The following is a 26,465-nucleotide window of genomic DNA, read 5'->3' on the forward strand; positions in this document are numbered from 1 at the left end:
GCTTCACAGCTGTATTCTGCCAGTCATTCAAAGATGTATCTAACACAAAATTTGCTCAAGATCTTCCAAAAACTTGAACAGGAAAAAAGGCTATGAAACTCATTATATGAATCCAATATCACCCTAAAACCAAAACCACATAAAGATACTATGAAAATAAAATTACAGACCAATATCTCTAATGAATATAAATGCAAATATCCTCAACAAAATACTTGCAAACTAAATCCAAAAGCACATTAAAAAATATATATACATCATGATCAAGTGGGTTTTATCCCAGGTATGCAAGGGTGGTTCAACACATAAAAGCAAATAGTGTAATAAACTACATTGATAAATCGAAGAAGAAAAATCACTATTTTTTCTTGATTAATGCAGAAAAGGTATTTGAAAACACAGCACCCTTTCTTGATAAAAACACTTTAAAAGATAGGAATAGAAGGAAGCTTTCTCAATATGGTAAAGTGCATAACGGAAAAACCTACGGCTAGCATTGTACTCAATGGTGAAAGACTGAAAGCTTTCCTGATGATATCAGGAACAAGATAAGGATGCCCACGGTCACCACAGTTATTCAAAATTCTAGCTAGAACAATTAGGCTAGGTACAGAAATAAAAAGCACCCAAAAATGCGGCGGCTTGCTAGGTCGGTAGAGGTGGGATCTGGCTGCGGACGAGGGGTCGGTCCAGCTCTGGACGATGGGTCGGTCGCGCTTGGGACGAGGGGTCGGTCCCACTTGGGACGAGGAGTCGGTCCGGCAGCAGATGAGGGATCGGTCTCACAGGGGTTGCGCGGTTCGGCTGACGGGGTCGCCCGGAGAAGCAGGCGACGAACTGGGGACAAGGGAGGCCAGGCCCTTGTCGGGGGCTCTCAGGACTGGAGGGCGCACGGCAGAAGAACTACCTCGGAGACAAGGTAAACACGCAAGTCCACTTTATTGAGGGAGAGGCAACAGTTTTGTAGGGGCTGGGGAAGGCTGATTGGTCGAAGCCACACCCTGTTCTGATTGGTTGCCGGTGAAAGGTCAGTGGGCAGTACTGGACGGGGGAGGGGTGGTGATTAGGGATTGGCTGTCGCTGTTGCTGGGGGAAGGGGCAGGGTTTAGGGATTGGTGGCTGCTGTTGCTGGGGTGGAGGGCAGACTTGAGTTTCCCGCCCACGCCTGGCTGTTGCTGCTGTCGGGGGGAGGGAAAAGGGCAGACTGGAATTTTCCGCCCTGCGCCTGCGCAGGGAGAAAGAAGAAGAAGGGTGCCGCCCCACAGGCATCGTGTGGCACCATCCAGGAGGAGGGGCGGCCGCGGAAGCATGGCTGCCGAGAAGGGGAGACCTGAGGGCACTCTGTGCCCATGCCGAGCTCCCTTCAGGGGTGGCGGTGAGTCTGACCAGCCACCCTATTATGGGGGCAGCAGCTTGGCCTACCGCGGCCGCTCCCCTGCCAGGCCAGCAAACCACGCTTCAGCCCGAGGGGTGACCGCACAAAAAGGAAAAGAAGAAGTAATATTTGCAGGATTCATTGATGGTATAATCCTATATCTAGAAAATCCTAAAAAATTCTATGACAAAGCTACTAGAACTAATAGATGAGTTCAGAAAAGTGGCCGGTTACAAGATTAATATGCAAAAATCAATAGTGTTTCTATACACTACAGATGTGCATTCTGAGGAGGCAATCAGAAAAAAAAAATACATTTATAATAGCAACTAAAATAATCAAATATTTAGGAATAAACTTAACCCAGAACATCAAGGACCTGTATACAGAAAACTACAAAACATTGCTAAAAGAAACTGAAGAAGCCTTAAATAAATGGAAGGACATTCCATGTTCATGGATTGGAAGAACAAATATTGTTAAGATGCCAATCCTATGCAAACTGATTAATAGATTAAACACACTCCCAATAAAAATCCCTTCACCTTATTTGTGGAAATGAAAAAGCCAATCATCATATTTATTTAGAAAGGTAAGGACCGTGAATAGCCAGAAATGTCCTAAAAAAAGAAGAATGAAATTGGAGCACTCTCACTTCCTGACTTCAAAGCATATTACTTAGCTACAGTGACAAAAACAGCATGGTACTGTCATAAAGACAGAGAAATTGAGCAATGGAACCAAATTGAGAACTCAAAAATACACCCTCACATCTACAGTCAAGTGATTTTTGATAAGGCTGTTAAAAGCCCACCCTGCTGGGTCAGAACAGTCTGTTCAACAAATGGTGCTGGGAGAACTGGAGAGCCATATCCAAAAGAAAGAAAGAGGACCCCTATCTCACACCTTATACAAAAATTAACTCAGATGGATCAAGGACCTAAATATGAAAGCAACAACCATAAAACTCCTAGGAGAAAACTTAGGAGAACATTTTCAAGATCTTGTAGGTGGTAGTTTCTTTCTTAAAAAAAAAATATATATATATATATATATTTATTTATTTCTTAAAATATACTTAGATTACATAAATATTACACACAAAACATACGAGTTCCTATATGTCCCACTCCCCAAACATCCCACACCCTCCCACGTAAACAACATCCTTCATTAGTGTGACACATTCATTGCAATTGATAAACATATCTTGGGCATTGCGACTGAGCATGGACCATAGTTCACATTGAAGTTTACACTCTTTCCCACACCATTCTGCATTTTATGGGAAGATATAAAATGGCCTATATCTGTTGTTGCAATGTCATTCAGTATGATTCCCAAGTCCAAGAAAAGCCCCCATATTACCTGTTTTTCCCTCTTCCTGTCCCCAGAACCTCCAGTGGCAACTGCCTCCAAATCAATGTTGTAATTTCTTCCATTGCTAGAATCACAATAAGTCTATCATAGAACACCAGTAAGTCCACTCTAATCCATAGTCCATTCCTCATCTGAGGATTCTGGCATGGTGATGTCCCCTCTAACTCTAATTGAGAGGGGTCTTTGATTCCATACACCTGATGGGTGGGACTATCTTGCTTTCAGTGGTAGCCTCTCCCATTTCCTTGGTATGGTGGTTGTTAATCCTCACCTCCTTGCTAGTTGTCCTGGGTGAGTCCAATGAACTGGAGAGTAGATATTGCAACTCTGCTGAGGCTCCGGGGCCAGCTGGCACTTGGACAGCCCAAAGATTCCAATCTCTTGGACGTACATCTACAAATTCCAGCACCAAGTATAGGTTTAAATAAAAGGGACAGAAGAGCCATGTGTAAGGAAGCCATACTGAGTCCAACTCTGTCACTTTTAGGAGCACAAACTCCAAAGTAGGGACCATTGGCAAAGCACCAAACTCTGTAGTTATCTGTCCTGACCATAGGACCTGGGAGTCTCCAGAGCCCTCAGGAACCCCCCTCTTTGGTATAGTATTTTCTTTGGCAGTCTATGAGATGCTGCTGAGATGTGCATAAGCATTCACTCTGGGATGTCCTTCCAACTCACTTTGAAGTCTCTTAGCCATATAAACTCATTTATCTTTACCCCCTCTCCCTTTTATTTGAGCTCTTTTTCCAGTTGCATTGCTAGTTGGTGCTCTGTGCCAGAGAGGCTCATCCCTGAGAGTCATGTGCCATGCTGCAGGGAAGGTAATGCATTTATAGGCTGAGTTTGACTTAGAAAGAGGTCACATTTGAGCAACAAGGAGACTTTCAGGGGGCAAACTCTTAGGCACCCCACAACACTAGGCTTAGTTTCAATTTCAAGAGCAAAGGCTCACAAGCATAGTCATCAATGCCAAGGGCCCATCAATGCACTATCCTCCTTCAGCAGTCATTGTCCCTTCACTTGGAGGACTGTTGCTGCTCAATTAAAGAATGTGACAGAGCTCTTCACGACGGTAGTTTCTTAAGCTTTACACCCAAAGCATGAGCAACAAAAGAAAAATTAGATAAATGGGACCTCCTCAAAATTAAAACTTTTACACCACACGGGACTTTGTCAAAAGGGTGAAAATGCAGCCAACTTAATGGGAGAAGTATTTGGCAATCACAGATCCAATAAGGTTTTAATATCCATGATATATAAAGAGGTCCAACAATAAAAAGAAAAACTACCTGATTAAAAAATGAGCAAAAGACTTGAAAATGCAATTATCCAAAGAAGAAATACAAATGGTGACAAAAACACAGGAAAAAAATGTTTGACACTGCTAGTGATTAGGGAAATGTAAATCAAAACTGCAATGAGCTATCATTTCATATATATTAGACAAGCCAATATTAAAAAGTCAGAAAACTTTAAATTTTGGAGAGGTTGTGGAGAGATAGGAACGTTTATTTACTCTTGATGGGAATGTAGAATGATGAAGCCACTGCTGCGGTCTCCTCGGTGGTTTCTAAGGACGTTTAATAAAGACTTGCCATGGAACAGGCAATGCCATTGCTAGGTATGTACCCAAGAGCTGAGAGCAATGACACAAACAGGCATCTGCATACCTATATTCATAGTGGCATTAGTCACGATGCCAAAAGTTGGAAACAACCCAGGTGTCCATCAACTGATGAATGGATAAACAAATTGTGGGTTATACATAAGATGGAATATTATGCCACAGCAAGAAGAAATGAAATTGTGATGCGTGTGACAACATGGATGAATGTGGAGGACATTATGCTGAGTGAAGCAAGCCAGACACAAAAGGACAAATACTGTATGATTGCACTATTATGAACTAAACATATTATGTAAACTCATGGAATTAATAGTCAGAATATAGGTCACCAGAAAATAAAATGAAGGTAAAGAATGGAAAGCTGAGGGTTAATCTTTGCAGAATTGGTGAAAAGATTGTAAATGTTTGGAAAAGAGTAGAAATGGTGAAGCAGGTCATACTGTGTGTTACTAGCAGACCTATTATATGGGTATGAGAGTACTTGAAAAAGTCATTCTAAGGTTATATGTTTTACTAGACAGAAAACTAAAACATGTAACATAGAAATGTATAACAGTGAAACCTCATGTAAAATGTGAATACGGGTGATAGGATATATTTAAGACTGTTTTTACAAAATATTAATACAAACAAACTTGAGAGACAGAAACAGAAGAGCAGGTATGTATTGCAGGGGAAGCGTAGAGAGATTAAGAGGTGATGACTTTATTTGTTCATTTGAATTTTGTTTTTTCTTATTATTGGAATAATGAAAACGCTTTAAAAATGAAGTGATGAATCCACAACTGTGTGATTATATTGAGTACCATTGGTTGCACAGTTTAGATGGATTTATGCTTTATTAATAGGTATCAATAAAATTGATTGTTAAAAAAATAAAATAGAAAAAATTTAAAAATTTAAAAATTTCAACAGAAGAGGTTATCAAATATTTTGAAGGATCTGTACTTTAATTGCTTAGTTTGCTCATAACACTACCAGTTTTGCCTTCCTTCTCCCCTTCTCTTCTTCCTTCTTCCTCTTCTTATTCCTTTAATTTCTTTCTTTTTATAAAATATAAAAGTACTAAGTCTCTAGTTAATCAAAAGTGCCCATTCACATCTCCAGAAAAAACAAAACCTCAAGGGATTAAGAATCCATTTCCAATTCCAGGGACAATAGCATCTTCTTTTTTGGTGCTCCAGTAGCATTATATTCAAAATCCTACTGAACCGTAATAGAAGATACGCTTCTTTTTTCCACCATCTACTGAACTGTGAGGTCTTTGAGTGCAGAAAATTTACTGTATCCATCTTAGTATTTTTAACATTACCAATACGGTATGGAAAACATTGGGATCTCAGCAATGTTTATTAAATGGGTGGATGGATGGATGGATGGATGGACAGATGAATGAATCTCTGAGCAGACCCTCTACTGGTACATAATGTGAGCATTCTGGAGGTAGAATGACCTTGAGGGATGTCTCCAGCTGACCAGGCTCCATATTCCAGCAATGGTCCTTCGTTGGGCTTCCAAGAATTTTCCGTACACATTGCTTTTAAATAAAGCAGATCACAACTCCCTAGCAGGGTCCACCTCTCATCTCACCTCCACCCCACTCTCACAGAGACAAACAAGAAGGAGGTGAGATGGCTTTGGATTGTGCTCTATGTGGGTACATAGTGGATCTCCTGTGGTGATGGAAATCCAGGTTTGTTAAAGGGATCAAGTCTGACCTGAGCTGTTTTACTTGTCATTTGTCTGTTAGCCTGTTTTTATTTAATGCTCTCTTGTAGTTAATGCATTCTTACCTCTTGTTTCTCTAAAGTTGGTACAGATAATTTACCAAGATTTAAAAAGTAAGTCTTCAACATTTAGAATGTGTGTTGCTGAAGCATTAGAATTTAGATGCCGGCTGCCCTGGCAATGATTACAATGAAAATATAAGTGATAGAAATAAAATCTTTTTCTTTCTTTTTTTTCTTTTTTGGTATCTTTATGTTCTCTTCTACTTGATTATTTTCCTCTTTCTTTTTGTGTCTATAGTCCATAAGAAATAAAGCAGTTCTTAGAAAGGAAGTAAGAAAGTTTAGAAGAAACGAAGCAGTTCTTAGAAAGAAAACTCCAGTTGTATTTCTCACATTTACTTGTGACTTCTTTAAAAAAATGTAAAATTAAGTTTATTTTCTACAATTTCAAAAGGGCTGTGTTGTCTCTCATTACAGTAATTTACAAATCTGTTGGCCACTTATTGAAATAAACATAGAAAATGTATTATTCATTAAAGCATGATTTTTCCAATGTGAAAGAATCATTCCCAAATTAAAACATGCTTTCTTGTCATTTGTCGGCCTACCATGAGAGGGCTCTTAAATGTATAGTAATTCTATGGCAACAAACTACAAGATCGTCATTTTCAACTCATATTTATGTCAATGATTTTTGCTTACTTTTAGTGAGTTAACTCTCAATCCTGTTATCATAGGAATACAAACAAATTCCAGTAGGTTTATTTTAATTTGAACCCATTTTATCAAAGATTCTCTTTCAACATACCTTCTTCCTCCAGCTTTCAGCTATTCCTCTTATAACTCTTTTTTTTTTTCCATAACTACTAGTGCTCTCTGGTCTCAATTTATAGATAGATAGATAGATAGATAGATAGATAGATAGATAGATAGATAGATAGATAGATAGATAGATAATAGGTGGATGGATGGATGGACATATAGATGGTAGAGAGATGGATGAATAGATGGATAGGCAAACAGACAGACATTATTATTTAATTAAGCTAGAATAGCCAAAAGAGCTAGCACTCTAGAACTATCTCTGGTCAATAATGCATCCACAATTAAAATTTACTGAAGGAGTGGAAACAGTCATGCAAGTCTCCGTTAGATATCTGACTCCCCAGTATTGCAGTGCTAGGAAGGGATATAGAATTTTCATTTGGAAAGATATCTCCACTGTCTTTTGAGATCATGTGCTTCTCATAGAACATGAGCCAGTGGAACAGAGAAAGGAATTGCTGGAGACAAAAAACACATATGGCAATTCCCCTAACGAAACACATCACCTCATCACCTTTTTTTTTAAAGATTTATTTATTTATTTCTCTCCTCTCCCCACCCCCCACCCCGGTTGTCTGTTCTCTGTGTCTATTTGCTGCATCTTCTTTGCCCGCTTCTGTTGTTGTCAGTGGCTCAGAATCTGTGTTTCTTTTTTTTGCGTCATCTTGTTGTGTCAGCTCTCCGTGTGTGTGGCCCATTCCTGGGCAGGCTGCACTTTCTTTCGCACTGGGCGGCTCTCCTTACTGGGTGCACTCCTTGCGTGTGGAGCTCCCCTACACGGGGGACACCCCTGTGTGGCAGGGCACTCCTTGTGTGCATCAGCACTGCGCATGGGCCAGCTCCACATGGGTCAAGGAGGCCTGGGGTTTGAACCACCGACCTCCCATGTGGTAGATGGACGCCCTAACTACTGGGCCAAGTCCGCTGCCCCACATCACTTTTAAAGAGCAGTTTTTTGTCCTATTGTGTGGTGCAACACTTCACCCAAAGTTGTCCAATAGAAAGTATATTGGACTCCATATTTACAGTATATTTGAAAACTTCAGGAAGAATGTGAATCGGTGCAACTTTGTGAGACTCAGTTTGGCTAATTTTCTATTTCAGTAGTAAGGACTTCAAACTTATTATCTAACAAAATATGTTTTTAACTAACAGTTAAGTTGTGTGTTGAGAAATAGACTTGGCCATAGCTTACGAAAGAGAAAGGGAAACGAGGAAGTCTCAAATAACTTCCTACATTTTCTGAGTAACTTGTGAAGATTCTTACTTTACTTTTCCATCAGACTTATTTTCCACAGTGATGGGTTTTTTCCAAATTGCTTAGGAATTGTGTTGATACAAGTTTGGTTTCTTAAATTCAATGTGTAAAAATAGATCATGGGCCCCACAAAGAATACATTTTACTCCAGTATATTTCTATAAATTTTTGTTGCCGTTGCTGTTGCTGTTAATATTTGGTGGAGAGAAAGTCATCTCAAAATATTTTCTTCTACTGATAATACCAACATATGACCAACACTTGTACCTTTGCTAATTTCTCTCCTCTGTGCTTCATTGTTTCCATTAATTAGGTCTTGCACCTAGGTTGTGCAAACACATCTCTAAATAGTCCATGTCTTTTGTGGTGAAGGCAAGTGGCATTTTTATTTTCTTGGTTTGGGTTTATCTTCTGGTCTCCTCAGGACTGGATTCTGGTTATATATTCTGAAGTGCAGTGTACAGAGGGGAAATTGGATCCTTCTCAGTCTAGTCCATCTGGAAGCATATCAGTTGGTCATCACCGATGCTAATTTTAATCACCCGATCATGGTCTTGTTTGACTCCTTGGAATCACTTCTTCTTGGAATAATTACTGCCCCTTGCAAACGAAAAGAAATCTGTGGGGAAATGCTTTAAGACTGAGCAAAAATCCTGCTTCTCTTCCAAATTTCTCCTATATTTAGCAGTATTTGACAGCTTTTGTCCAAACCAAATTTTAACATAATGGCTGCACAATGATGTCCCTCCCAGTGATAGGGCTTGCTCCACATTTAGCAGCCAGAACTGGGCATTTTACTATAAGGGAGAGTCTTCCTTCTCCTTCACTTATTTATATGATCGATTTCTTTTTCCTAGGGATTGTCAGTGTCGGCACATGCATTGCTATTTTGTTTTGAGGTTTTTAAATTCTCTGACGCTACTTATTTCATTTGGTCATGTAAGAGTCCCAGGATGGGGTTTCCTTCATGCTGACCCCTATGTCCTTCTGATAAGATGTTAGCATTATTTTTTAACATTTACTTTTGGCACTCAAGGGTATTACAGGCTCATCTTACAACCACCTGGCCGTACCTCTGGAACCACCTGTTCTGTAAAGCATCCTTATATTGTGGATTAATAGTAGGAAAAGAAGGACAGGAGGCTAAACGAGTTCATTGCTAATGGGCTGTCTTTTTCTCTTGGCTATTTCGGTGGACAGAGCTAGCAAATATATACCTGAGTGTTTATATGGTGGATACGCACACATAGGTATACATCCACGTATATAATATATAGGCACATATCCATGAACATATACTTCCCATATAAATATTTTAGAAATCATGAAGTCTAAATGCTTACAAATTCAAGCCATCCCCAGATGGATCATAACTCTATGTTTTTTCATTTGTAGGTCTTTTCATCTATCGTGAGAGCTCTTGCTGTCAAAAATATCAAGTGATAATTTTATCTTCTGGATTTATTCTTATAAATATTAATACTAATAAATAGTAATAGCAAACATTCTGCTACCATTATAGATATTTGTGTTTGCACACACACATATAACAACTTTGATTAAATAATAGTTGATCATTACAAAATAAATTTTCACTGGGATATATTTCTCATTAAAAAGGGTATGGATATTTCCATTATTTTATGTAAGCTGGGATTGACTTTTCTTAATCTTATGATAAGAAGGCTTTCAGAAGAAATTTTAGCATAGAGAATATTGATCCTGTAGTAAACACACAATTAAAAAATTTTTTTTCTCCCTTTATTTTTTTTTTAATGTTACATTAAAAAAATATGAGGTCTCCCTATATCCGCCAACCCCTCATTCTACTCCTCCCACATCAACAACCTCTTTCATCATCATGGCACATTCATTGCATTTGGTGAATACATTTTGGAGCACTGCTGCACCACATGGATAGTGGTTTACATTGTAGTTTACATTCTTCCCCAGTACACCCAGCGGGCCATGGCAGGACACACAATGTCCAACATCTGTCCCTGCAGTACCACCTGGGACAGCTCCAAGTCTTGAAAATGCCCCCACATCACATCTCTTCTTCCCTCTCCTTCCCCCAGCAGCTACCATGGCCACTTTCTCCACATCAATGCTACAATTTCTTCCATTACTAATCACAATAGTTCCATAGTAGAATATCAGTAAATCCACTCTAATCCATACACTATTCTTCCATCCTGTGCTCTGGAAAACATTGTTTCCAACTGCATTCACTATGGATGAATGCACAACATGTAAATGTACATTAATCTAAGTACAAAATAAATTGGCAAAGTTACTACATGAGCAGGTGTGTTGCAGAGTGTGGGAAACTCAAGTTATAATGTCTAATCGTCTTTTGGCAAATGATAATCAAATGGTCCTCTTTGTGTAATAATATTTCATTAAAGTAGAAAACAGCATCTTACCTCCAAAATGTGTTCTTATTACTGAAAGTTTTATCATTGTTCTATTAGGTGTACATGTCTGACACTTTAACCACATTTTCCCCCCTAAAATCATTCAGAATATAAAATCGAGGCACACAGTGTGAGACGAGAGTGACTGAGAGAATTCAACAATCCCCTTCCCATTCTTGCAAATAGTAAAAAGGCAGGCAGGGTATGATTTTCAGCTGGTTGTGATTTCCCAGGATGCTCACCACTGATACTGGAAATCTAATCATAAGATGGATAGATAGGCAGAGCTTAGGACCTGCCATGAGTTTGTCAGCTGGATAAAATAAGGTGTCACCACTCTCAATATTTCCTGCAGAAGTTCTTTATGTTTTGCTCTCGTATGATGTCCCCCCCAGGAGCAATTTCTTCTTTGACAAGAATTGGGGAAGGAAGGGACAAGGAGGTTAAATGAAAATTGTAATCTTTCCTGCTACGCAATTCTGCAATATTTCTGAATTCACAATAGCTTCAGCTTGGCCAGAAATACTTGGTATTCTATTTCTTAACAGAAGAGCACTAACACCAAAGAAATACAACACGTTAGGGAAGAAATGTGCTGCCTTGATGGAATGGGATTCCCCAAAACTAGTCTCCAGGCTTTATTTGTTGTTATCCCCAAGCAGGCATCATGGAGAAAGTTGCCATTCTCCAAAAGATGGAAGACTGGCAATTGCGGCAACGGAGAATAAATAACAAAGGACCTCTCTCCAAGATCAGCTCTCTCTGTCCTGAATTTCCTCCAGAAAATGTTCACATAGTTTTCCCAGGGAACTATTCAATATTCTATTCCATTTTTCCTTGAATGTTATACTTGAAGTGTCTTGATTTTCTCTCATTTCTGTCCTAGCCTAATCATTTGATTTTTGTTTGATGATGAAAGTGCAGCTTTGGTCAAGTAATGTTAGTCTTCATTTCAACTCAGATTAGCCATCCCCTTTTGCCAGGAATGTTCTCCAACACCCCTTAGTTTGGTTTGACAAGATTGGCTTATGATTTCACAATCAGAGGCACTTGTGGTAGCCACTGTCTTTTCCTTCTGGTTTTGTGGTTTTAGCAGGGGCTGCTGCTTGGACAGCACACGGTGAGGTTTGCTGATGCGTTCAGCGGGAAGAGAGCAGGCTTTGAGCAGCCAGCTCTTGAGCTTTGAAACAGGTATCCCTGGTGCCTCCCCAGCAAAATGGCAGGAAAGGAGGCATTGAAATCAGTTCTACAGAAACCAACTCAAAAGCAAGAGGGTCTCAGGGTGTTGGAGGAGAAGCTTCACAATGTGTTGTGACTTGATTAGGATGCTGCTGATTAGACATGAGCACAGGGCACACACAACACGAGACAGACTCTCAAAATTGAGACACGATGAGAAACACATTCTCAAGAGCTCTATTCAGAAAGACTCTAGATTAGAAAATCAGGAGGAAAAGAAAAAAAAAACACAACTGAACTTGAAACAACTAGAAAAGTTCCATCAGGAAAAGATGGCTAGAAAGCAAAATAGTATTTCATACATTGCTTTTGGAGGACACAAATATCCAAGAAAGGATGATCTTTTTAAGACACAATCTCACAGAAATAACACGAGGGAACTGAGAAGGAGTGAAAATACTAGAGAGGACAAAGAAAAGAGGTGACAACCAGAACATGGACTAAAATTTAATGGAAAGGTAAGCTCTTTATGAAAATAAAGTGATTATTGCGAGTAACAGGCAATAGAGCAGAGAAATGAAATAGATTTGGAACCTGGCTTATGAAACCTGAAATAAAGAACTAAATTTTAAATATATTACATAAAAAAATGATAGGATTGTTTCACAAGTTCATAATATCTGTAACAAAAATATACTTAAAAAAATAGTATGGGTTGGGGGAAAAATACACCAAATGGAAGATAAGGAATATAATTGGTAGTAATATTTTGACAATGCACTTGCATAGTTTGAAACAAATGTTTCACACCAATGCAAAGAGTTGGTGGAGGGGTGATGTAGGATGTTGTGTATGTTTATTTTGTAAGTTTGCAATCTTTACTATACACTTATTGTTTATGTATGTTCATGTATGAATGATACACTTCAATAAAAATTTTAAAAAAACAATAGGTGTGTCACATCAGAAAACAAATTGAATGGATGAATAATCAATAACCTTTCAATAATTACTGGTGTCTGATTTTTCAGTAGTGAAATGCTGTCCTCAAAGATAAAAGAATCCTACCTAGAAGCAATGCTAAAAAGGTAGCAAAAACAATGGTAAGATATGATAATTATACAACCTCCAAGGAATTGAAGAAAAACAAAGTGTTCTCTTTCTCATAAACACACAGTTGATTTTGGGTAAGAAGTTATCCATACTTCCCTCTTAAGCAACACTTAAAATTGAAAGTTCAGTCCTACAACAAGTAAGAACAGAGACCAGTGATTTTCAGTGGAAGGAGGATTTTAATTCTGTTTAGATGATGGAAAGGGGCTGGAGGAAAAATGATTGCTGAATGTGCAACACAGAGAGCTCTAATGTAAACCATGGATGAGAGTTAACAGCACAATTAAAATAATATTCTTTCATCAACTGTAGAAAATGGACCACACACAAGCAAGGTATTGATTAATAATAGGGAAGTACATGGGAACACTGGATTTTCTGGATGACTTTTCTGTAAACCAACAACTTCTCTGATAAGAATAATAGGTAAAAAAAAACACAGGTAGGTCATGAAGTGCCATTTTTATTAGGACTAGAGTAAAAAGACAAAAGGGCAACCCCAGGGCATGGGAAAGGTACATTACACATATATACAGGCAATTGTCATAAAGGCATTTCAAACTCTAGTCATTTCTGATGAAGCATTTTTGGTCTTAATGAGATACAGCTCCAATGTGGAAAAGTAATTCAGTGTTTTAAAGATGAAGAATCAACTCTGTTTCCTGCAATAGAGACGATATATAAGCAGCAGTAAAATAGAGCTGCAAATAATGCATTTTTCTTTTAAGAAGAAAAGAAAGGCAATCAGGAAAATAAAAACCTAGTGAACTAATATATCATTTGTATGTGAAAATGTCTAAAATACAGTGGAATATATGACGGAGACATTGTGTGAATTTCTGTTTGTACCATTGATGTCACAATTCTTTGAATCAGAGGTGAAAATTCAATTGTAGCAACAAACTTGACTCTGAGGTTTAAAGCAGCCATAATCATGTAGGTTGCAGATGTTCTTATAGATTTTAACTTTGAGGCTCATACAAATCACTGAAACCATGACAGCTGATGCAGACTTGAACATAATGTGATCAGCTTGAAAATATTAAAATGTAAATACTACTGATGGGAATTACAATGAAGCAGAGGGGACAGGATTGCATGGGAAGGGTAGAAATATAAGGACAGGAAATACAGAAGAAAGCAGAAAAGGAATGAAAATGTGTGTGTGTGTGTATATACATATATATATATGAAAGCCTGGATGAAATAGTTGTCAAGGGAAACGTATGACACTCAAAGAAATAATAGAAAATCTAAAGTGTTTCCATTAATTTATTGACAATGTTGTCAATAAACTTCCTCTTAAAAATGCCCAGGTGTAAACATATTTATTCTATACATTCCATGTAATGTAATGTCCTTATTCAATGCTAAATTAAGTCCTTCAGAATGTGTGAAGAGAAGGAAAACTTCTAAAGCATTATTTTATGAACCTGGCATAATTGAATACCAAAACCTATAGATTAAAATCATCTATGATTAATGATGCAAGCTTTCCACATCAGTAGAGAATAGATCCCAGTAGAGCATGTAATAATATTTTATTATGACCCTACTGGGGCTAATTACAGCAGTGAAAGGATATTTTCACATTAATGGTATACTAGAAGATATTCATCAGTTAAAGGAACGTTACGCTGCAATGTAAACTTCAAAATTCAATTCTTAAATAATAGAAATAGATTCCTTGCCAGTGAAATAAGCATGAGCCAGTAAAATATAATCATTTAATATTGTTCTAGAGGCAAGAAAATAAACTAACAATGAAAGTACAAAAAGGAAAGAAATGATGGGCATTAAAATAGATAATGTAAAAATAAAAATCCATTCTTTATCAGAAACTTCAAATAACATTTTTTATAAATTATTAGAATTATAACTAATTTACTAATATGATTTGTTTTTAAATTAATATATAAAATTAATTCCTTTCCTTGCATGTAAAATACATAAGAGAATTCAATTATATAATAGATTCAATTATACTTAAATGTTAAATGGGCAATAATAAACTTATGAAGAAATGTGCTTATCTCACATTAGCACTCTGAAAGTTATTAACATACTACATGAACCCATGAGAAAACGTACCTTTTTATTCACAAAAGAAATCATTATTCCATGTATATGAACTCATCCTAATCTAAGTGTTATGTGATCTCATTAAAGATATTCCCATGGCCTGGGCCATAGGAAAAGATGTTTGACATAATTTTATTTTTAAAACTAAAAAAAAAAAATAGGTTAGTCATGAATGGAAAATTCTTAAAAAAAAAAAAAAAAAGCAAGATATACGGAGAAAGGATGATGGCAGGCCCGGCTCATAATGAAATGTATTATAGGCATTGCAAAGTTACAGTAAAAGAGAATGGTTCAGAAGTAGATCAATAGAAAGTTTAGAAAGAGACCCAAAGAAATTTGGGAATGTAATATTTGATCTAGTAATATTTCAAATGAATGTGGAAATGAGTTAATCAATAACTAATATTGGTTATACTTAACCATATATATATTCAAAAATCATATCTAAACCACATTCCTTATAGTGAATTTCCTGAGGCTGAGTATTAATGTAGAGTAAGAAATTGTAAAAGAAAATAAAGGAAACTTACACAACACATCTTGGATTAGTTGAGTTCTTATCTTGACACAAAAGATAAAAGCCATAAGGGAATTCATTGATGAATTTGGTAATATAAATTTGTAAATTTTTGTATGATAAAAATATGATAAATTCAGAGAATAAATAAAAACATGAGAAAATATGTGCAAAACATAGTAGGAAAATATATAACAGTCTCAATATATAACTAAAATATGCAACAGCACAATAGGAAAAAAGTGCTCTGGATAAAAATGAGCAGATAAGAGGCTTAAGATGTAAAAAACCAATCACATTATTTAACAAATGTAAGTAAAATAAACATTTAGACATTAAAATGCGTGATAATACACTGTTTGGCAAGGGTGAGAATAATGTAAAACTTGAATGCAAGCTCAGTGGAAGTATAAATTGAAAAATTGCCTTCTGATGGCAATTTGTTGTCTTAAAACAATGACAGAAATAAGTATATTTTTATAAGATGTTCATTGGTGCATTATTATAATAAACACATGTAAGCCATCCTCATATACTATGACAGTTTTGGAAATAATTAAAGCCCACTTGTACTAAATCACTTAAGAATGGGAAAATTGAAAGCGTGGTATAGAAAGAGTTTCAGGATGTATTAACAAATGAAAGATAAAATCAAGTCCCATAACTGATTCTTTCTGAGTATGACTGAAAACTGAGAATTCGGCATAGAGGACAAATATTTTTGCATGGCTATATTTTAGCGTATAGATACACTCACAAACACACACTTAATGACACACAAACAATTCACATGCTTTTCCTTGCTAGTAAAAAGAAACAATGGAATAAGAGTCTTGGATGTAGGAAAAATGGTAACTTACGTGATGTCCATTGTGTCCCAATTGCAAAGAGGATGAACCATGGAAAGCAGGACCAACCTGAGTAGGACAAATGAGCAATTTCAAGAGGCCGAGGTCCACAGCAGGTGAAGAGCAAGAAAGTGAGTGTGGCTGAGGGAGATGGAAATTGATTGCCTCAGCTGTGTAGACAGTGAAGGTGGGACAAAAATGCGTGCACTCCTTACAAGGATGGATGACTTTGAATGGAGTCTGGATGTTGGACCACCCGTCTGTGGGGCACATGCTGGCTTGTAGGGCTATTGCCTTTCTACAGGATGGACCCTATGAATGGATGGGCTTTCTCCATAAATAACACCAGTGGCGTAGCCAATTCCCCACTTCCATGTCTCTGTTGATGGCTCTCAGGGATTTTAATTTGGGTGATTTGATGTGGAATATAGTTGCCCCTTACTCTTTGCTTTCTTCTATATCTTTCTTTCTCTCCAAGAATATGCAATGAGTAAACATTATTTGTCTCCCCTGGAAGGACCCTATAATGCTTTCTTCTTGGAGCATATTGAAACCTGGATGTTTATTTCAGAAACACAGCCTCCATTCCGTGTGAATGATTTCTAGTCCTCTGTTCTGATAGAATGGAATTGAATACATTTTACTAACCAATGGCTGCAGCAGACTCATCTGTGTTAGCAAATATAGCTCATTGGACACTCACTAGCTACTATGGTGTTATCACTTGGTTCAGGTTGCTGTCACCTTCATCATTCTAGAGGATCCACCGGGATCTGATGTATTGAATAGATATATGATAGGGACTACCACCCGTGCATCACTCGATGGTGGCACTTTTCTCCTCCACATCCTCAGGATGAGAAGTTGACCTTGGATACCTCTCTTGAACAGGGATTTGGACTGTATGAAAACTTTAAAAAGTTTTCCTTATGAAGATAGCTATTGCCCCACAGGTCAATGCTCAAAGGAGGAAAATCCTTCAACTGCCACCTGTGTCAATTCCATTTATACATTCAGGAACTACAGCAAAGACACTGGGTGTGTCCACTCATGACCCACTGTTAGCTGGATTTCAATTTCCTTGTTTCTGGCCCTCCATGATTCCCCACTCTTCTGGGGGGGGGTGGCAATGATGCTTTGATCACTGGTTTCAATTTCAACTGAGACTCAGCGTCCAACAGCCCTTGAAGCAGTAAGTCTTCCAGTTTCCCCAGTGTACAAGGCTCTAGGAAACTTTGATGAAGAATGGGGACTGGGAGGAGGCCCATTGCAGTACATATTTGCCCAGCCTCCGTAGGGTTCGTCAACCTTGCAACATAGCAACAACTCAGGCAATGGGTTCCACAGCAGAAAATTTGGCTCCAGGTCCAAGATTGAGCAAGGAGTCCTGGTTTTTTAATTGGATTAGTGGCCATGACTCTTCTCCTGCACCTCCATTGGCTGCCTGCTTATTTTGACCCTAGAGATGGTTTGCTCTAGGACATAGCTCCACAACGCCCTGCCAATCAAGCCTCCTTGGTCTTGATGGCTATGAGGGTTATATTGGTCTCTGGCTTCTGACTAAACATATCCATCCATCTTCTCTTATTTTTGAGATATGCTTATCTCCATGGACATGAACAGCCCAGCTCCATGACCACCTTCCCTGCTGTAGCAGTTTGATATTATTGATGAATTCCAAAAAGAAATATTGGATTATGGTTGTAAACTGGTCTTTTCCTCAGGGCATATAAGATTATATTGGATTCAAGTAACCAAGTACACCTCTTGTGGCAGTAGGGTGTTGAGTCCCTACCCCTTGGTGGGTGGGAAATCACAGATAAAAGACATGGCATAGGACAGAGTTGAGGATTTTTAATGTTGGAGTTTTGATGTTGGAGTTTGATGTTGAAGTCTTAAACTGGAGCGCCAGGAAGTAAGCACACAGAGGAAAGGAAGCAAACCCTGGGAAGAGAGGAACCCTGAACCCAGAGAGAAGCCTGAGGAAGAGAGGAACCCAGGAAGCCTGAACGCTCGCAGACGTCGGCAACTATCTTGCTCCAAAACGTGGAAATAGACTTTGGTAATGGAAGTAACTTACGCTTTATGGCCTGGTATCTGTAAGCTTCTACCCCAAATAAATACCCTTTATAAAAACCAACCAAGTTCTGGTATTTTGCATCAGAACCCAGTGACTAATACACCCACCATCAGCTCTGGCCTGTTGACGAGGCCAACAATCAATTCTTGGTAGTTTCCCGGTCCCTCTCACAGGTGCTTTCCTGGTGCCCTTGTTGAATGCTGTGTGTTCTAGGGGTTCCCATGGAAAAGAACCATCTGTAAGGTCTTCTATCCCAAGCCAATACCAGCCTAACTTTCTGAGTATAGCAAGGAGCTGTATAGAATGACAGCTTCCTGCTAAATTGAGAGGGATACAGCAGACCAAAGAACGACTTAGACAAGTTCAGCTTAGTGAATAGATGAGCATTTATTAGGGGACTTATTTGGGATCCTCATCTTTGGCAGTGGGAGGAGAGATGACAGTTCTGAGTTTGATCATCCAGCCTACCTAAAAGAAGTACTTCTTTTATCATGGTTACTAGGTGCTGAAAGTGAGGCATAAACATACTCTAAGAGAATGCAACACTTTGCTCAAAATTAAAGGTGCATATGTTTAAAGATTTTATCAAGGCATGCAGGGGTGCATGTGAGTTCTACAGAATGCTTCTTTAATTAAAAAGAAGCAGATATTCTCGTTTACACAAGGAGGGAAATGTGAGATAGTTACAGTTTTGATAATTTTAAGATCTATGTATTCTCAGGCAACTGTTTTCTGAGACATGTCTTGTGACTAGCTGCATTAGTCAGCCAAAGGGGTGCTGATGCAAAATACCAGAAATTGGTTGGTTTTTATAGAGGGTATTTATTTGGGATAGGGACTTACAGATACCAGGCCATAAGCATAAGTTACTTCCCTCACCAATGTCTATTTCTACGTGTTGGTGCAGGAAGGCTGCCAATGTCTGTGAGGGTTCAGGCTTCCTGGGTTCCTTTCTTCCCAGGGCTTGCTTCTGTTTCATCTGTGAGCTTACTTCCCGGGGCTCCAGCTTAAGTCTTTAGCATCAAACTCCAACATCAAAACCCCCCACTTCTGTCCTTTGCCATGCCTTTTATCTGAGTTCCCACCCACCAAGGGGAGGGGGCTCGATGCCCTAAAGATGTGGCCCAATCAAAGCTCTAATCATAACTCAGTCATGCCCAGGTACAGACCAGATTACAAACATAATCCAATTTCTATTTTTAGAATTCATAACCATATCAAACTGCTACACTAGCCGAATCTAGTTTGCAGTTTAATTTAAGGAAAGGGCAGTGAGAGTTGGGAGATGCTAAGTTACCAAGGTCAGTGTTGGATGCAGGAGATAGAGCTGTTGTTGTTAAATGTGTGCATTTTATTGTGTGTAAATTATACCTCAGTTAAGTTCATTCAAAATAAAGGATCCTGGGAATTGGATGTGGCTCAAGCTATTGGGATCCTGCCTACTATATGGGAGGTCCAGAGTTTGATTACTGGGGCCTCCTAATGAAGGCAAACTGGCATGCACAATGAGCTGGCCCTAATGCAGAGCTGGCCCATGCAGAGTGCTGGTCCGTGTGGCAAGCTGGCCCCATAGGGCCAGCACAGAGTGCTGGACTGCATGGAGAGCTGGTGCAGCAAGATGATGCAAGAAAAAGACACAGGAGAGACAATAAGAGGCACAGCAAGTCAGAGAGCTGAGGTGGCACAAGAGATTGAGCACCTCTCTCCCATTCTGGAAGGTCCCAGGATCGGTTCCCTTTGCTGCCTAAAGAGAAGACAAGCAGACACAGAAGAACACACAGTGAATGGACACAGAGAGCAGACAAAAAGGGAGGACAGCAGAGAAATGAACAAAACTTTTTTTTAAAAAATAGATAAAGGATCCTCTAATGCAGTGTTTTCAACCTGACCAACACTGACATTTGGGGCTAAATTATAATATTATTGGCTGGGGTTGCTTCTCTGTTCATTGTAGGATGTTTAGCTGTATCCCTAGCCTCCACCCTCTAGGTGGCACTAGCGTCCCCAAGTGATGACAACCCAAAATGTCTCCAGGTAAGGCCAACTATCTTCTGGGTAGGGGAAGGGGCAAAATCATCTTCAGTTTCAAACCACTGATCTAATGCTGGAATACTTGAATGATTTAAATGGTAAAATGAAAAAAGACAACGGAACCAGTAGCAAACCCAAAAACTATCACATTGCAAATATGAGTTTTTAGGATAGGATGAAGATCTTGCCTTGAATTATTAGTAGACTATCTAGTTTGCCAATCATAATTTCTTGTATAAATGCCAATTTTGGGGGGTCGAGTCGGCCTCTATATGATTCCAAACATCCAAATTCCAGAACGTATGTAGTTGGAGATATATTACATGACAAAACAAGGAAAAGAACCCAGAGCCGAAGGCAATCTTAATGTACAGCAAGTCTTTCTGAAAATAACTCAAGGCAGAACCAGGGATGGGGGAGTGATTCTTTTTTCTAAGAATGAAAGTTATGTAATTCAAGTTTCATGGTATAACTAACCATTTTAAAAACAGAATGATAGAACTTTCCCAAAGGGATCCTGAAGTATAAGTCTTATAAATAAAATATATTTTTCTTGTATTTAAACTAAGAAAAACAAGACTAATCTGATAGGACAAAACGATCTATAAGAGGGAAGCAGATGTGGATCAAGCAGTTGGGTGCCTGCCTACCCCATGGGAGGTCCCAGATTTGGTTCCCAGGGCCTCCTAAGGAAGATGAACAAGACAGAGCTGATGTGACAGGCTGGCATGGCAATATGATGCCATAAGAGGATGCAACAAGATGACACAGCAAGATGATGCAATAAAGAGACAACAATGAGAGATACAACAAGCAGGGAGTGGAGGTAACTCAAGCAAATGGGTGGTTCCATCTCATAGGAGGTCCTGGGTTTGGTTCCCAGTGTATCCTAAAAAAAAAACAAGCAAACAAACAAAACTCAGACAGCAGACAGCTAGTACAAACAATGATGGGGGAGAAGGGAGAAATAAATAAAATGAATCTTTTTAAAAAATGATTCATAAGAGCTGTTAAGATTTACATTTCTGAGAGAGTTTATATCATTGAAATTACACCAATTTACAGAATTTAGATGTCTCACTGACAATATAATGTAAAAAGAAAATTTTAAAAACCACAGGAAGTTATTTAAACCTGGCTTTAAATATTACACAAAGCATTGTTGCCTATTTGTGGTCTATACATACTTAAAAATAGAAGCATAATACAATTTTTAAATATTGTGACTTAATAAACTATAGTGAAGAATATTTGAAATATCCTTCATTTGAAATTGTAATAAAATGGATGAACTTTGCTAATGCTTGGTATATGAGTATAGATGTAACATGTCTATTACTATGAATTCAATATATAAGGGCCATGTATTTTACAGGAAAACATACATATTTGAGTTATATCTCCATAGCTAGATATGCATAGATATTTACATACTTACACAGACACACATATTTGATTTTTTTTTTTTTTTTAAAGATTTATTTATTTTATTTAATTTCCCCCCCTCCCTTGGTTGTCTGTTCTTGGTGTCTGTTTGCTGCGTCTTGTTTCTTTGTCCGCTTCTGTTGTCGTCAGCGGCACGGGAAGTGTGGGCGGCGCCTTTCCTGGGCAGGCTGCACTTTCTTTACACGCTGGGCAGCTCCTCACGGGCGCACTCCTTGCGCGTGGGGCTCCCCCACGCGGGGGACACCCTTGCGTGGCACGGCACTCCTTGCGTGCATCAGCACTGCGCATGGCCAGCTCCACACGGGTCAAGGAGGCCCGGGGTTTGAACCGCGGACCTCCCATATGGTAGACGGACGCCCTAACCACTGGGCCAAAGTCCGTTTCCCTTGATCTTGATTATATGTAAACAGATGATGATAAGCAAGAGTTGCCTTCTAGTTTTAATCCTCAGTTGTCAAAAGCTGCTGAGATCATCTCTGCAATAGGTTGGCTCGAAGGGAAGGAAATACAGAACTTTATGAAATAAAGGGACAAAGAGAGAGACATAAGGAAGGAGATAAAGATGGGACCAGGGGATTCACAGCTTCTGGAACTGAGAGCCTCGACCCTAGTTTCCACCTTGTAATTATTGGAAACTACTAAACAGCTGTTTGCTATTAAAACTACGACATCATCTATAATAGGGAACAACTACAACATCTAACAACTGCAACATCTACAATCGAACAGGTGTAACATGTACAATAAGGAACAGGTAAGTCCGTTTCCCACAACAGATAGCATCCAAGTGTTCCTCACCAGTACGAAAGAAGGAGGCTAATGGTAGAGCTTTCCAAATGAACCTTGAGTCAAGTTGGGATGACTGAGTTTCACTCAATCTCCTTTCAGATTTCTCCGAAAGTATCTTCCCTGTATGCTGAGTCTAAAAAAATTAAGGTATTCTTTGCACGTTTCCATTCCAGCTTAGATTATATATGGGGTATAGATCTTTTTCTTCCCTTTAGAAAACTTTTTTACTTACAATATAAATGGGCAGCTTCCTGAATGAGAAAAACCCACGGAACTGCCACCCAGTAGTTATAAGCAGCTTGGCACATCCTAAATAGGCTTTCTCTCTTTCCCCTTGGGGAAAGTTTACCAACTCTGTCCTGAATTTTATTGCAGTTGCTTCCTTGTTCTTTTCTAAATTTTTACATGAAAGAATGCTAGTTTCAACTTTCATATAAATATAATTATAGAGTATGTATTATTCTGCATCTGATGTCTTTGGCTCAATGTTGTGTGTTCAGATCCATGTGTTCTGGCAAGTGCTGTAGTTTATTCATTTTCTTTGTTGTCTCGTATGTTTTAGTCTATGAATTCAGCCCAATGTATTTATCTACTCTACTGTTGGTAGATATGGTGATTGACTCCAGTTTGGGGCTTTTTGAAACAATGCAGCTGTAAACATTTTTCATGATTTTACCCGACTCACAGAGAATATAATTAGGAGTAGAATTCTCGGGACTTTATGTAATTTAGGCTCTACTGATTAGATTCAGTCATCTAAAACTCAGAAGGTAGAAGTTAGAGTCCCTGTGTTGTTTCTCACTAGCAAACTAGGAACAGAATATTTGTTTTCTTTTTCCCATGCCTCAGCCTTCCAGAGCACAGCTCTTAGCTTGGCCAGCATCCCTGGTAAGGGGGCCGAGAAGTCATTTTTTGCCGGTTTTTCTTTTAGTTTTGCAGACTGTTCAAGTAAATACCCTGCAGTGGTTCAGCTTAAACCATGGGAATTTTTTGCTGATGGTTTTGAGGCTAAGAGAAAGTCCAAACCAATGCATGATCAAAGTCGTGCTTTCTCCCCAAGGGCAGTGGCATTCAGAGGTTGGCTACCAGCAATTCCTGGTTCTTAGTTTGTCACAAGACAAGGCAAATGACAGCCGCTCCTGGTCTCTCCCTTCTCTTTGGGCTTCTATTGATGTTCAGCGTTTGACTGCAAGTGGGTTCACTCTCTCTCTGAATTTCATTCTCTGATAAAGGACTCCAGTAATAGGGAGAAGACCCATCCTAAATGAGGTGGGCCACAGTGTCATCAAAAGGTCCTACATACAATGGGTTCATCACCCCAGGAATGGATCAAGATGGAGAACATCTTTTTCTGGGATACATACAGCTCCAAACCAACACAGTCCAATCTCTGGACTCCCAAAAGATAAGTTCTTTCTACATGGAAAATATATTCATTCAACATCCTGAAATATATTCATTTCAATATCATTCATTTTAATATCCTGAAAGTCTTAAGTCATTTCAGAAACACTGTCAAGCCCCAAATCTCCACAAAATCAGTTATGGAAGTGGTCTGACCTGGAACACAGTTCCTCTCTGTCTGTAGACCTGTGAAACCTACAGAAGAAGTTATCTCCTTCCCATACTCAAAGGAGTCACAGCTCTAGGATAGACATTTCCATTCTAAATGGGAGAACAGGCATTGCAGTTTCCAAACAATTCTGAACCCCTTCAGTGCATACTCGATTAGGTTTCAACGTCTGAGAGTCATCCATGGAATGATGGTTTGTCTCCATGCCTGATGGAGCAGTAGCCCCTTTGTTTTCAAGGTCTCAGTCAGTAGCCATGTTCTCCTCAAACACTGGGGTGAAGGCTCTCCTCTCTCCAAGTATCACAATGGCAGCTGGACACTACACAAATGCTGAGACATGGTTTCCACCTTCTCAGAGCCCTGGGGGGTGACCAGGCTCTCCAAAATCTCCAAGGCATATGCGCCACCCTCTCCATGCACTTGGAGAGGTGGCATTCTCCCTGAATGACACCGTGGAAGGTCCACCCTCCAAGGGCAGTGGTGGACCCGCCCTTTCCACACAGTCCAGTGGACCTACTCTTTTGGAGTGAGGGGATCTTTTGTGTCCAGATCTCAGCTTCCACCCTTCTGCCCTTGAAGAATTCTTCATTTTGTTGCTTCTCTGTCCCTTTCAGTCTACTTGACAGGGATTGTGCTCACACAAATTTCACAAAAACCTTGTTGGCTTTGCATGGAAGTCACAGGGATCCAAACCATCAGACAAAAGGAATTTCCACAGATCCTTCCTGGACAATAGGATTTCTATTCCTGAATTCCCCTGAAATGGTTGACTGGTTCTATGTTCAGTTGAACTCACATAATGAGCCCTAATTTCCCACAACTCACTTTCTGGAAGGTCCCAAACATCCCTGATAGGTTCCGGTCCCTAGTCTCAGAGCAGGCTCTCTGGATAGGCTCAGAATTTTCCTAACCAATCAATTTCTTTGTGCCCAGGAGTTAGTTCTCATCTTACCCCTTTCATCTCTCTTTTCATTATAAGGTACAAGAAGAGGTCAGGCTTCACTTTATACCTTTAGCTGGAAATCTTCTCAGCTAAATAGCCAAGCAAATCACTTTCAAGTTCTGCCTTCCATCCAATATCAGAACTTAATTTTGCCAAGTTCAATGCCACTTTAAAACAGGATCACCTTTCTTCCAGTTTCCAATAATACATTTGTCATTTCCTTCTAAGCCCTCATCAGAAGTACCAAATTCTCATATTTCTACCAACAGTCTCTTCAAAGCCATCTAGGCCTTTTGGACTCACCACCTCACAATTCTCCCAGCCTCTTCCCATTACCCAATTCCATAGCTGTTTCCATATGTATGGTATTTCCAAGAGTATCACCTTACTCTACGGTACCAAAATCTTTTCAATCTACCAAGGTAAAACAGCCCCCTAGATCTAACAGTTGTAGTCATGCTCTGTTCTGTGAGACTTAGAGAATTGGAATAGGAAATTTAATTGGACTCAAATGCCTCCAAGTTCCCTGAACTCTCACATCCAACAGGTGACTCTGTTTGACTTCCCTGAACACAGGTGAATAGCAAAGGAAAGAGTTTTCTCCTCATGTCCCATCCCTACCAGCCCTCACTGCTTCCACACATATGATTAAACTCAGATTCCAGGTTCCCCCTGCAGAACAAGTACAAAGTCGCATCCAAGAAGAGGCATTTCCAATGCCAAGGGAATAACAAGATGTAGTGAATTTACATTGGTAGAAATTCAGGGAATACATGAAGGATACAAAGTGCTTTAGAACAGAAACATTGACACAGAATTTTAGACCAATGTCAAGTATATCCATGTTCATAATAATAGTGATAGCTTAATTACCAGGAGATAGTTCTAACCATCTGTTCATTGGTAGACTGAAATCCGAACTCCACTGAGACTTGAGCTTTATAATGTCAAGAAGTTGAGAACTCCTTTGTATAAAAGAAGCAGGGATATAAGGCAAGATGGAGGAACAAATGCTGGAAGGCGTTAATCACCTGCAAACTGCTACTCCCTTCTAGAAGGGCTTAGAGATGCTCTCTTCTGTGAAGCATGGAAGACCGTGGACTAAGGACTGTGTTTGGTATGTTGGGGTGAAGATGGAAGGTGCTGGCATTGAAACACATTCCTTGAACTCATTGGGGATGATCAAGGCCAGAGTGGCTGGTGGCAGTGGACACAGCTTGACCACTAGAGAGAATGCGGGCAAGTACATTAC

This window comes from Dasypus novemcinctus, chromosome Y (assembly GCF_030445035.2).
Source record: "Dasypus novemcinctus isolate mDasNov1 chromosome Y, mDasNov1.1.hap2, whole genome shotgun sequence".
Classification (NCBI taxonomy): Eukaryota; Metazoa; Chordata; class Mammalia; order Cingulata; family Dasypodidae; genus Dasypus; species Dasypus novemcinctus.